This window comes from Protomyctophum bolini (genome assembly GCF_963924005.1).
Source record: "Protomyctophum bolini genome assembly, chromosome: 1".
In the NCBI taxonomy this organism is placed as follows: Eukaryota; Metazoa; Chordata; class Actinopteri; order Myctophiformes; family Myctophidae; genus Protomyctophum; species Protomyctophum bolini.
The window spans coordinates 56,302,775-56,312,774 of NC_137862.1; positions in this window are offsets into that span (position 1 = coordinate 56,302,775).

Sequence of the window (10,000 nt, forward strand, 5' to 3'; positions counted from 1 at the left end):
TGGCCGATGTTGTTCCAGGGACCCCCCCCCCCCCCCCCCGAGAAGCAAAGAGTTAAAAACGTCATATATATTCAAAGATTTGTGCAACATTTTCGCGATTTTTCAAATCTTTCAATAGCTAAAGTATAACATAATGCTTAAAACATGCACCAAAAGGGGTTCCCTGCATCCTGAATGCGTTAAAGGGGAATACCACTCATTTTCAACATTTTACTATACATACAGTACATTAAGGTATACATTAATATACCTTAGAGTTGTTGTGTGGATATAATAAAAACCATTCTGTGTTGCCTAGAACTGGAGGTCTGAAAAAAATCAGTGAGATTATGAAGTACATATTTGTATTGAGTATAAATATTGACATCAAAATACACTTAAAGTACTCATTATGCCGTATATGTCCCATTTCTCTAGTTGGTCATGTATAAAAAATCTTTTGAAAATTGCCGATCTGTTGGCACAGACGCATGGTGGTGCAGTCGGTATCGCTGTCGCTATAGCTCCAGAGCTCTGCTACTCTTCTCTTCCTGCGAAGGAAAGATCTTGTCCATGGGATTTTCTCCTGGAAATATCGGTATAGAGGCCGCAGTGGAGTAACTATACGTATTTTAATTCCGGTGAAAAATAAATCCCTTTCTGGCCAAAAAAGTGCATTTTATGCGTGTGGTGGCTGGCTCAGAGTGCGTCCACTAAGGAAAATAAGCTTTCTAATAACCACAAGCAGCCTTTATATTGGTGAGTAGTGAAACATTTATTTAAATTTTCGCTACGGACGGGAGGCTGGTCTGCATTTCATTTGAGTGCGCATGAAGAGAAGCTCTTATGAGGGCATTAGAGCTATGGACCAGAGCTATACGCTGTCGCCTCACATGCAGAAGGTCCCTGTGTCCCCTATAGGGTATAGGTATACCCTCACAAAAACATGCAGGCTATATTCCTGGTCTCTATACTGCCTCCCCCTGGTCAGCCGGGCTGCCTGATAGAGGGGAAATTAACTGGTCGTGTTCTTTCCATGCGCTGTATACGTCCTATACCGGGGAATCTCCTCCCTGTCAGTTGATATGTAGAAGCGGCCTGCTCACTCCTCATGCATTGAAGGAAAGCAAGAGCTCAGGTCGGGGCTCTCCCCAGGTTGGCAGAGGGTGAGGATTACAGCTTAGGCAATTGGCACCGGGTGAAATATAGGTTACCGGCGATCTACACAAGCACACAAGTTCAGTAGTGTACAAGTAATGATCAATATTAATAAACTATGGCAGCCATCTTAGGTATAGAAGAGGAGGTTTCTAACTTCCCATGTTCTCTCTCTCTCTGTGTGTGTGTGTGTGTGTGTGTGTGTGTGTGTGTGTGTGTGTGTGTGTGTGTGTGCGCGCTCAGTATCATAGAGGGATAAACTGGCCAGGTTCCATCTGCCTCCCATTGAGGTGCCAACATATGGCCTGACACACACCATAGGGTAGCTGGGCCTCTGGCGGAAACACACGCAAACGCACGCACGCACGAATGCACGCACGCAGATACGCACACACACACACGCACACACACACACACACACACACACACACACACACGCACACACACACACACACACACACACACACACACACACACACACACACACGTGTACAGTATATATGCTGTATATTGTTGTACATACATTAAAAGTGAACTTTTCATTATGAAAAGTTAACTTTTCATAAGCATTTTTAAGTAAAGTCGATTGTTTATTCTGTGTTTCTAGCATGTGTGCTTGTGCACGTGCGTGCGTGCGTGCATATAGGTACACGTTTGTGTGCGTGCATGTGCAGCATTCTGTATGTGAACGTGTGTCTTTGTGCTGATATGTAGAGCAGTGCGTTCGGGGGCTCATAAAGATCAAACAGATGCCGGCAGATCCACGTTTAATGATCAGCAGCTCGCTCCTCTCCGCATACTGCTACCAGTCACTGGAGACTAGTTACACAATACAGCATTTAGCACGACACGTTAACACAATACAGCATTTAGCACAACACGTTAATACACAATACAGCATTTAACACAACACGTTAATACACAATACAGCATTTAGCACAACACGTTAACACAATACAGCATTTAACACAACACGTTAACACAATACAGCATTTAGCACAACACGTTAACACAATACAGCATTTAGCATTCAGACACTTTAACGCAATACAGCATTTAGCACAACACGTTAATACACAACACAGCATTTAACACAACACGTTAATACACAACACAGCATTTAACACAATATGTTAATACACAATACAGCATTTAACACAACACATTTACACAATACAGCATTTAACACAACACATTTACACAATACAGCATTTAACACAACACGTTAATACACAATACAGCATTTAACACAACACGTTAATACACAATACAGCATTGCCATTTAACACAACATGTTACTACACAATACAACATGTAGAGATGTACTGCAACACAACACGTTCACACAATGCAACATTAAACACATTTAAACATTGCAACATTTAACGCAGTATATTTTACAACATTTAACATTGTTTAGACGTATACTGCAGATGTGCCATTCCAACTCTTCACATTTTCCTGTCCTTTTCATGCAGGTCCTCTGAAAATGCATTGTTTTCCCTGCGGATTTTATTCACTGATTATTAGCCTAATGCTAATTCTACTGCGTTGCTACTGAAAAGAAGTGTCCTATCTATTCAGGGAATCTGACTAGAATTAACATGAAACACCTTGGGAAATTACCCGATCGTTCTCACTGACAATGTTCTGTTTCTGACAATGCACTGACAATGACACTGAACTGTTCTGTTTCTGACAATGCACTGACAAATCTACTGAATTGCCAATGGTAGGACATGTGAAGTTCTCACACGGCACATGTAGTTGTAAAACAATTTTGTACTTTTTGTTTTTTTGTATAATATTTATCCCACGATTTTGTAACCCATTTCTCACCCCTGTGTCAATTATCTAATGTGATCCTGGGCTCTACACACCCTCCGCCAACCTAGTCACCATAACAAGGGGAGAGCAACGGACTTGAACTCATGCTTCCTTCATGCCTAAGTGTCCAAGTTGCTCCTTTACACCTGACAGGGGGGAATTTCCCTGGTTGGACGTAGTGCGTGGAAGGAACACGTAATTTCAACCAGTTCCTTTCCCCTGCCTCCCCCTGGCTGGCCTTGTACTTGGTGTTAATGGTATTAAGTATTAATGGTAGCAGCAGCATGATAACACATACATAACAAACAATGATAACCCATATCAGCTCAAGCAGTGCATTCATTGGTTTCCAGTGTTGGGGAGTATTAAGCTACATGTAGCTGAGCTACGTAGCTTAGCTACATTTTGCTGTAGCTTGTGGTATTTTAGCTACATTCATATTTGTGTACCTCGTCAAGTAGCTCAGCTACTTTTTGGGTCATTTTTTGTAGCTTAGCTACTCAAGTTACAAGCTACAATTTTGGGTCTCCCAGAGGGGAGCAGGGGTCTCCCAGAGGGGAGGAGGGGTCTCCCAGAGGGGAGCAGGGTGGGAGGAGGGGTCTCCCAGAGGAGAGCAGGGGGAGGAGGGGTCTCCCAGAGGGGAGCAGGGTGGGAGGGGTCTCCCAGAGGGGAGCAGGGTGGGAGGGGTCTCCCAGAGGGGAGCAGGGGTCTCCCAGAGGGGAGGAGGGGTCTCCCGCATGTACATTCTCAATTTAACGCTGAAAAATAAAAAGTAGCTGAGCTACTTTTCCTATGTAGCTGTAGCTTTACAAGCTACATTTCTCCAGGGGTAGCTATGTAGCTTGATCAAGCTACTGCCATGGTGAGCTACTTGTAGCTTTACAAGCTACGCTTTCAAAGTAACTTCCCCAACACTGTTGGTTTCATGCCAATCATGTTGGCACTATGGTCTCGCACAATCCATATCTTCACAATATGAATAATAAATAGGCTCTGGCAACAATAATGTTCAACTATACATTTCTGTCACCATGTGCTTATTCAATGGTCATGGGTGAGAGGACATGTCTGGCCTGGGAAGCTTATCATCTCAGAGGGAGCAGGCTTCTTTGCAGGACAGCCTTTTGCAATACTATTGTTCTTAATCCTTTGAAGTGTAAATCAAAACACTTTATAACTTCAGCTACTCTGAGTTTGGGGGGTCCCCAGCTTGGATTCTATAACTACTGAAATAGCAACTTAGTTAACTGATAAGGAGAAACATATGTCCTTCTACAAGTTCCATCCTGCAGATGACCAATACCCAAATATGTAAAAACCACTCAGTCTGAAGTAACTCCACCCTACTGGTATTCTGTAACTGCAATGATTCAGTAGTCTTGGCTGGCTGACGCCAGGTCAGTCCGTGGTCCACCATGGCTTCGATACAACTCCGATGAGATCGACCTTGCCATCTCTCTGCCTGTTTTTTCTCCATCTGATACTCTGATGCTACGTATATGCTTTACACTACTCTACAGTTTGATTTTTGAGAACATTATTTAATCTCTGGTTTGGTTAGTGAGCATAGAAAATATACCACGGCACACTGCCGCAGAATAATTCGTCCGTATAATGTTTTTTTTTTCCTGATTTTATGCGTTTTCCGCAGCTGGTCCTAGTGGGGTGTTGTTGACAGGCTGACAGCTAGTGACAGCCTACTACTTTCTACTGTCTAGTGAGGTCTAGTGGGGTGTTGGTGACAGGCTGACAGCTAGTGATAGCCTACTACTTTCTACTGTCTAGTGGGATGTTGGTGACAGGCTGACAGCTAGTGATAGCCTACTACTTTCTACTGTCTAGTGGGGTCTAGTGGGGTGTTGGTGACAGGCTGACAGCTAGTGATAGCCTACTACTTTCTACTATCTAGTGGGGTCTAGTGGTGTTGGTGACAGGCTGACAGCTAGTGATAGCCTACTACTTTCTACTGTCTAGTGGGGTGTTGGTGACAGGCTGACAGCTAGTGATAGCCTACTACTTTCTACTGTCTAGTGAGGTCTAGTGGGGTGTTGGTGACAGGCTGACAGCTATAGTGATAGCCTACTACTTTCAGATCCGTAAAACGCAGCTTAAAAACCCACCAGTTTGCAACCCCGTTAAGATGATGTATACGGGGCATGTTACAGATTTTTAACTTGTCTCCGCTGTTGAGGGCGTCTCCCTATAGGGAGGTCCTTGAGGTACGTCCCACTGGGAGGAGACCCCGGGGCAGACCAAGGCGCAGTTGGAGGAAACACATCGACTCACTGGCCTTGGAACATCTCGGAATCCCTGTGTTGCCTTGGAGAGGGAAGTCTGGAGCTCTCTGGTGGAGCTGTTGCCCCCGCGACCCGACTACGGATAAGCGGTTGAAGATGGATGGATGGATCATGGATTAAAGTTACTTCCTTCCATGATAACGTTCAAGTTTCTCTTCATGCTAAACAAAAAGTTTCTCTTTGTGCTAAGATAATACTCTTGGATTCAAAACAGAGTCACCTTCCATCCACTGATGTAACCATTTTTGTGCATATACACACACATGCGCAATCTCTCTCATGCACATGCACACACACGCACGCACGCACGCACGCACGCACGCACGCACGCACGAACGCACGCACGCACGCACGCACGCACGCACGCACGCACGCACATACAGCATTTAGCACAACACGTTAATACACAACACAGCATTTAACACAACACGTTAATACACAACACAGCATTTAACACAATATGTTAATACACAATACAGCATTTAACACAACACATTTACACAATACAGCATTTAACACAACACATTTACACAATACAGCATTTAACACAACACGTTAATACACAATACAGCATTTAACACAACACGTTAATACACAATACAGCATTGCCATTTAACACAACATGTTACTACACAATACAACATGTAGAGATGTACTGCAACACAACACGTTCACACAATGCAACATTAAACACATTTAAACATTGCAACATTTAACGCAGTATATTTTACAACATTTAACATTGTTTAGACGTATACTGCAGATGTGCCATTCCAACTCTTCACATTTTCCTGTCCTTTTCATGCAGGTCCTCTGAAAATGCATTGTTTTCCCTGCGGATTTTATTCACTGATTATTAGCCTAATGCTAATTCTACTGCGTTGCTACTGAAAAGAAGTGTCCTATCTATTCAGGGAATCTGACTAGAATTAACATGAAACACCTTGGGAAATTACCCGATCGTTCTCACTGACAATGTTCTGTTTCTGACAATGCACTGACAATGACACTGAACTGTTCTGTTTCTGACAATGCACTGACAAATCTACTGAATTGCCAATGGTAGGACATGTGAAGTTCTCACACGGCACATGTAGTTGTAAAACAATTTTGTACTTTTTGTTTTTTTGTATAATATTTATCCCACGATTTTGTAACCCATTTCTCACCCCTGTGTCAATTATCTAATGTGATCCTGGGCTCTACACACCCTCCGCCAACCTAGTCACCATAACAAGGGGAGAGCAACGGACTTGAACTCATGCTTCCTTCATGCCTAAGTGTCCAAGTTGCTCCTTTACACCTGACAGGGGGGAATTTCCCTGGTTGGACGTAGTGCGTGGAAGGAACACGTAATTTCAACCAGTTCCTTTCCCCTGCCTCCCCCTGGCTGGCCTTGTACTTGGTGTTAATGGTATTAAGTATTAATGGTAGCAGCAGCATGATAACACATACATAACAAACAATGATAACCCATATCAGCTCAAGCAGTGCATTCATTGGTTTCATGCCAATCATGTTGGCACTATGGTCTCGCACAATCCATATCTTCACAATATGAATAATAAATAGGCTCTGGCAACAATAATGTTCAACTATACATTTCTGTCACCATGTGCTTATTCAATGGTCATGGGTGAGAGGACATGTCTGGCCTGGGAAGCTTATCATCTCAGAGGGAGCAGGCTTCTTTGCAGGACAGCCTTTTGCAATACTATTGTTCTTAATCCTTTGAAGTGTAAATCAAAACACTTTATAACTTCAGCTACTCTGAGTTTGGGGGGTCCCCAGCTTGGATTCTATAACTACTGAAATAGCAACTTAGTTAACTGATAAGGAGAAACATATGTCCTTCTACAAGTTCCATCCTGCAGATGACCAATACCCAAATATGTAAAAACCACTCAGTCTGAAGTAACTCCACCCTACTGGTATTCTGTAACTGCAATGATTCAGTAGTCTTGGCTGGCTGACGCCAGGTCAGTCCGTGGTCCACCATGGCTTCGATACAACTCCGATGAGATCGACCTTGCCATCTCTCTGCCTGTTTTTTCTCCATCTGATACTCTGATGCTACGTATATGCTTTACACTACTCTACAGTTTGATTTTTGAGAACATTATTTAATCTCTGGTTTGGTTAGTGAGCATAGAAAATATACCACGGCACACTGCCGCAGAATAATTCGTCCGTATAATGTTTTTTTTTTCCTGATTTTATGCGTTTTCCGCAGCTGGTCCTAGTGGGGTGTTGTTGACAGGCTGACAGCTAGTGACAGCCTACTACTTTCTACTGTCTAGTGAGGTCTAGTGGGGTGTTGGTGACAGGCTGACAGCTAGTGATAGCCTACTACTTTCTACTGTCTAGTGGGATGTTGGTGACAGGCTGACAGCTAGTGATAGCCTACTACTTTCTACTGTCTAGTGGGGTCTAGTGGGGTGTTGGTGACAGGCTGACAGCTAGTGATAGCCTACTACTTTCTACTATCTAGTGGGGTCTAGTGGTGTTGGTGACAGGCTGACAGCTAGTGATAGCCTACTACTTTCTACTGTCTAGTGGGGTGTTGGTGACAGGCTGACAGCTAGTGATAGCCTACTACTTTCTACTGTCTAGTGAGGTCTAGTGGGGTGTTGGTGACAGGCTGACAGCTATAGTGATAGCCTACTACTTTCAGATCCGTAAAACGCAGCTTAAAAACCCACCAGTTTGCAACCCCGTTAAGATGATGTATACGGGGCATGTTACAGATTTTTAACTTGTCTCCGCTGTTGAGGGCGTCTCCCTATAGGGAGGTCCTTGAGGTACGTCCCACTGGGAGGAGACCCCGGGGCAGACCAAGGCGCAGTTGGAGGAAACACATCGACTCACTGGCCTTGGAACATCTCGGAATCCCTGTGTTGCCTTGGAGAGGGAAGTCTGGAGCTCTCTGGTGGAGCTGTTGCCCCCGCGACCCGACTACGGATAAGCGGTTGAAGATGGATGGATGGATCATGGATTAAAGTTACTTCCTTCCATGATAACGTTCAAGTTTCTCTTCATGCTAAACAAAAAGTTTCTCTTTGTGCTAAGATAATACTCTTGGATTCAAAACAGAGTCACCTTCCATCCACTGATGTAACCATTTTTGTGCATATACACACACATGCGCAATCTCTCTCATGCACATGCACACACACGCACGCACGCACGCACGCACGCACGCACGAACGCACGCACGCACGCACGCACGCACGCACGCACGCACGCACGCACGCACGCACGCACGCACACACACACACACACACACACACACACACACACACACACACACACACAGAGGCACCCCTTCAATGTTTCTCAGTTCATTCCACCATGTTCACAAAAGATCAAACTGTTTCTTTCTCTTCCTCTCTTTCTCTGTCGCCTGCGTTCTCTTTCTCTCTTTTTTCTCTTTCTCTTCTGCTCTACCGTTCCCTCAGAGAGCATAATTACCCACACAGAACGATAACACCATTAATATCTGCACACACACACACACACACACACACACACACACACACACACACACACACACACACACACACACACACACACACACACACACACACACACACACACACACACACGCACGCACGCGCACAGAGAAAGAGACAATTCCCACTCTAAGACTCATTTCATGCTTTGACAATTCCTGCAGGATTTTCAGCACACAAAGACCACTTCCTGTCTGAGAGAGTTCACCACTCTCTCTTCTCTTCTCTTCTCTTCTCTTCTCTTCTCTTCTCTTCTCTTCTCTTCTCTTCTCTTCTCTTCTCTTTGTTTTTAAAATATATTCGGTCTACCTGTCTGTCTGTCTGTCGTGTTTCCTCTGTCCATTCATTAGTTTGTCCTTCTGGTCATCTCTCTGTCTGTCTGACAGTCAGTTTACAGACAATAAATCTACACAGCTCTTTTATCAGAGTACCTATCCCCCCCTCTCTCTCTCTCTCTCTCTTTCTGAGTGTCTGCCCTTCAATCCTTCTCTCTCTGTCTCTCTCTCTGTCTGTCCCTTCCTTCATTTGTCCTTCTGTCCGTCCTCTGATCCGTCCATCCTGTCACCCTGTCCTGTCCATCCACCAGTTGTTTACTGGTCATAAATCCACAGAGCTGTTTTTTTTACCAGGACACTGTCCTCTCTGTGCCCGCGCTGGTCCGACCTGCACTATTATGTTTGCATGTGTGTTTGGTGATTCTGGCTGATTGTCTCCATTGCGTGTGTGTTCGTGCGTGTGCATGCATGCATGTGTGTGTGTGTGTGTGTGTGTGTGTGTGTGTGTGTGTGTGTGTGTGTGTGTGTGTGTGTGCGTGCGTGCGTGCGTTTTCCGTCAGAGGCAGTGCATGTGCATACATGGGGGGATACATTCAACCCCCCCTGGTGTGTGTGTGTGTGGGACTTTATTTTGGGAATATTTCTATAAATCATTTTGTCGTTTACACATGCAGCCAACATCCCGGCCTGAACTGATCCAGAGTGAGGGCGCGCCTCATATGCACACACACACCATGAGCTCACAGAACACACTCACACGTATACACATGCACATAAATGCATAACAGACACACACACACGCACACACGGCAGACCCTACACTGTGGGCCCGTCATATTTCACAGTAGAAGTAGTGTAGACTGAGTTATTGCCATGTCACTATATGGAGAGGAAGGCTGTGTGTGTGCGCGCGTGTGTGTGTGTGTGAAAGAGGTTGGGACAGACTACGAAA